This window comes from Loxodonta africana, chromosome 21 (genome assembly GCF_030014295.1).
Source record: "Loxodonta africana isolate mLoxAfr1 chromosome 21, mLoxAfr1.hap2, whole genome shotgun sequence".
Classification (NCBI taxonomy): Eukaryota; Metazoa; Chordata; class Mammalia; order Proboscidea; family Elephantidae; genus Loxodonta; species Loxodonta africana.
Genome location: NC_087362.1, coordinates 24,131,204 through 24,135,734, shown reverse-complemented (window position 1 = coordinate 24,135,734; position 4,531 = coordinate 24,131,204).

Below are 4,531 nucleotides of genomic sequence, written 5' to 3'. Positions count from 1 at the left end.
TTTCTTCATGTATGGTGTCTTTGTTGTCCTTATGCAAGTTGTCTGATTGTCAGTCATTTGTGTTCAATGAGTCAAATCTGTTCTTGCGATGGTCTCCAAATTCAGGTGTGATATACTCCAGGTCATATTTGGTTGTCATAGATTTGTTTTAATTTTCTTCAGTTTCAGCTTGAACTTACATGTGAGCAAATGTTGATCTGTTCTGCAATGAGCCCTTGGCCTTGTTCTGACTGATGACATTGAGCTTCTCCATAGTCTCTTTCCACAAATGTAGTAGACTTGATTCCTATGTTTTCCTATGTGATGCCCATGGGTGTAGTCACCCTTCATTTTGTGGAAAAAAGGTAGTTGCAATGAATAAGTCATTGGCCTTTCAAAATTCTAACATGTTATCTCTGGCATCATTGCTATCACTATTATCCTCATACAGATATTTCTTCTTTGTTTTCAACTCTTGCATTCCAATCACCAGTAATTATCAATGCACCTTAATTGCATGTTTGATCAATTTCATACTGCAAGAATTGGTAAAAATCTCCTATTTCCTCATCCGTGGCATCAGTGGTTGGTGGGTAAACTGGAATAATAGTCATATTAACTGGTCTCCCTTTTAGGTGTATGGACATTATCCCGTCACTAACAGCTTTGCACTTGAGAATAATTCTTGAGATGTTCCTTTTGACAATGACTGTGACACCATTCCTCTTCAATTTTTCATTTCTGGTACAGTAAACCATATAATAGACTGATTCAAAATGGACAATACCAGTCCATTTTACTTCACTTAATGCCTAAGGTAGGGATCTTCATGTATTCTATCTCATTTTTGATGAGTTCTAGTTTTCCTAGATTTATGCATTCTACATTCCACGTTTCAATTATTAATGAATATTTGCAGCTCTTTCTTCTCATTTTGAGTTGTGCCACATCAGCATACAAAAATCATAAAAGCTTGGCTCCAAAGTATGACTTTAAGGTGGACTGTACCTTGAGGAGGCAGCTCTTCCCCAGTCATATTTTGAATGCTTTCCAACCCGAGGGGCTCACCTTCTGACACTACACCAGACAATGTTCTACTGCTATCCATAAGGTTTTCAGTGATGAGTTTTTCAGAAGTAGATGGCCAGGCCCTTCTTCCTAGCCTGTCTTAGTCTGGAAGCCCCACTGAAACCTGGCCATCAAGGGTGAGTCCATCAAGGATGAGCCTGCTGGTTTTTAAAATACTGGTGACAAAGCTTCCAATATCACAGCAACATGCAAGCCATCACAGTACAGCAAACTGACAGACATGTGGTGATCCCATTAGAAGAGGATATTTATAAACACGTGAGCAGCCTTGTCAAATTCTATTTTAAAATGTCTTTTGAAAAAGGAACACCCTGACCCTGACAGGAAACCACTTCCCAGTATCCTCCGAACCTCCCTAGGGCTGGTCTGCTGAGCTCCATGTACCCTGAGTGGCCCCTGCAGGCCAGACCTCTCCCTGCAAGGAGGTTGCATCTAGACTAGAGATACCTTGCCCTCACATGGTCTCTTCACATCAAGACCTCCGAGCTAGTGAGGTAACTTTTGGAGTTCTGTAGAACATGAGAGCCTGTGAATCCTCCTGAGAAGCCCCTGTTCCTTGTGTATTTGCTTAACACATGGGGAAGGTTCAAGTGACTCTTCCTTGGCTGGGTGAAATTTGGGAACTCAAGACATAACAGGAAAAGTTCACTTGTTATTCAGTGCACCTGCTTCTGTGGTGGCGCCTGTGTTTTCTGAGTCCTAAGCACCACCTACAGCCCACCACAAATGTGGCATCCTGCTGGAGGAGAATTTTGCCCATCTGCCCTTTACTCTGACTCCTGGTGCTTCTCTCACACAGTAATACATGCCAGTGCCCTCAAGTTTCAGACTGCTCAGTTTCAAATACACTGAGCTGGAATGGGCCAAGATTGCAGGATAGTCAGATGCTTCCTGTGGTCCCTCTTACAACAAAGACCCCAAAAAACAAGTGATTTGATTGTATATGACAGTATAGTACCCATGAACATCAAAGACAAAGTTGAGGAATCGGACTGAGCCGTAGCGGAAGACAGAGACAAATCAGAAGCAGCAAAGAAATGACAGACCTGACCTAGCCAGAATGCTACAGGCTGCACTGTTTGGTGCATGGGGGCTGAGGCAAGCAGTAGCACTTGAGAAGTGCTTTCACCATATTGGGAGAAATCAAGCAGTGGAGAGTCTGTATAAGCATTCCGAGCCAGGGGGAAGTAGCACCGGATCTGCAAAAGTTAAGTGCAAACATCTAACCTACCAAGTGGCATCAAAATAACCCTTCCCCCTCTAGGAAGTGCCTCTCTTCTCCTCACCACTCCCTTCCAGCTCTGCTCTGGTCCCGGTCCTGCAGTGTTCAGTGGTTGCAGCGTCCCTCGCACCCTTGCACCTGAGCCAATCTCCTGATAAGGGAGAGTAGCAGAATTTTGACTTTTGGCACAGGCCTGCCCATTAAGCAAGGTCCACATCCACCCATATATGGGGCTTGAGGTGACTTCACCCACTACAACTACCCACCCACAACAGGAGTCTGAGAGTAAGTGGCCCTCCCAGTTATTACAGCCAATAGCTTGGGTGCCAGTAATCCGGCTACAAAAACATCCCATCTACTCACTCTGGTGGACGGGGACAGGACTTCCACCTGGGTACTCAGAGGCAGCCATCAGCCCCCTACCTTACTCAGTACATGAGCCCCTTCTGAAGGCAGATACCTGTGTCTGCTCCAATCACCCCTACATAGCCCTAACGGTCTAGGATGGTAGGTAAGAGCCTGCACCACATACTCTTTGACAGATGACCTGGACACCTGGCATATATGCACACAAGAAAAGTAAACATACTCCTGGGCTCACATACTTGATAGAAACTCTAACCACCTGGTGTCAGGATGTGAGAATTTCAAAGAAGCCAATAATCAAAGTAGCTCACACACCCAGCCCATTTGGGCATATCAAATCAAATACACTGAACTCTTGGAGTTGACCTTGGTGACAGTTGCTTAAGATGTGAGGGCTGGGTTGTAGTTCATACTTCCGTCATTGGCCTTCCCATGCTCATATTCCATTAAATGTGATAGCTAATGAGAGGAGAGCCAGATTTAGCACAGATGAAGGTGATGTTCTTGGAGTGCTTCCCCAACCCTAGGATGGACTCCAACACCTGCATGTGGGACCTCGCACCTAGGAATCAAAATCTTCCTTGGTTGAACACAAGACATATAGATGAAAAACAGTGTTCCTAACGTGGGAGATGTCACAAAGTCGAGCAGAATCCAGAAAGGTTCCTTCTCTACACTCAGCTCTAATTGATGTGGAGAGGTTGTTGATTCAGGGCATCCTGGTCTTGGCATCGGATTTGGAGTTCTGTTGGGGTGTTTCATATCTTCAGGAATTTACATGGGATGGGCTTGAGGGAGCAAAAGGAGGAGGGCTGTGAGGAGCAGGCTCTGGATCATGGACCACTAGGGAAAGGTTTCTGCCTTGAGTCCTGTAAGGGTAATCTCCTATCCTCAACCTAGTGCTCTCCATCTCTGGGCATACCAGTATTCCCCTCAGACCAGAGGTAGCCTGAGAGAAATGTAAGCTATTGGGCTGAAGTGGGAGGATGAATTATGGAGATTTCTGAGCATCTACAACCCTCCAGGGATATCCTTCTGCTCAGCTGCCTTGTGGTGAGGAAATTTTACGTGAACTTCTCAGGTCCTGGGTGGAGGGTCCCAGGTTTGTGGATATATCGAGCAAGATGATCTTCTCTAGTTTTTCACATTCTGAATACAGGATCAATAGAGGATGCTTTTATATTTTGTGTCTGTTTCTATTACTGAAATGAGCACTTAGCAATGTCAGTCTCCACCGGGACTTCATCCAGCATGTTTCATTCCATGTGTGCATCCCTATCCTTGGTAGAACACATAGTGCTCAGGAAAAAGAGCCAGTTTCCTGCACTGAGCCTTCAGTCTAAAGTGGGGATTCAAAAGCTATGTCCCACAGTAAACAGTCAGTAGTTTTCTCAGAAAAAATGTGTCCAATGAAAGACTATATATTTGAAATATGGTCCTTGACAGGAAGAAGTTTGCTGAGGGAGAAACAGGAAGGAAGGTCACACAGCACTGGGCAATAGATAATTCGAAAATATGGTAATTATATGAGGGATGTGCAAGATGAGGAAAGAAGAAAACCTAAGTTTATTGTGAGTAGGTAAGTTAGGAATAACTTTCTAAGGAAGTTAAACTTGAATAAATGTTTTACATTTTTCAAAAAAAAAAATATGTGAGAGGAAGAGCATCTCAACTAAGACAGTAGACAGGAGTAAGAAAAGGGCTTGACCTGCTGGGAAATTTAAGGGGGCAGGTACCTAGAGGAGGGTTTTTAGCTGGGGGAGATAACATTGGCCTTTGGTCTTGGTGAGGGACTGTGCTTTGTTCTCAGCAGAAAGACAGGTGATGTTTTAAGCACCGAAGAACAGTGAAGACACTTAACAAAGTAAGATAATG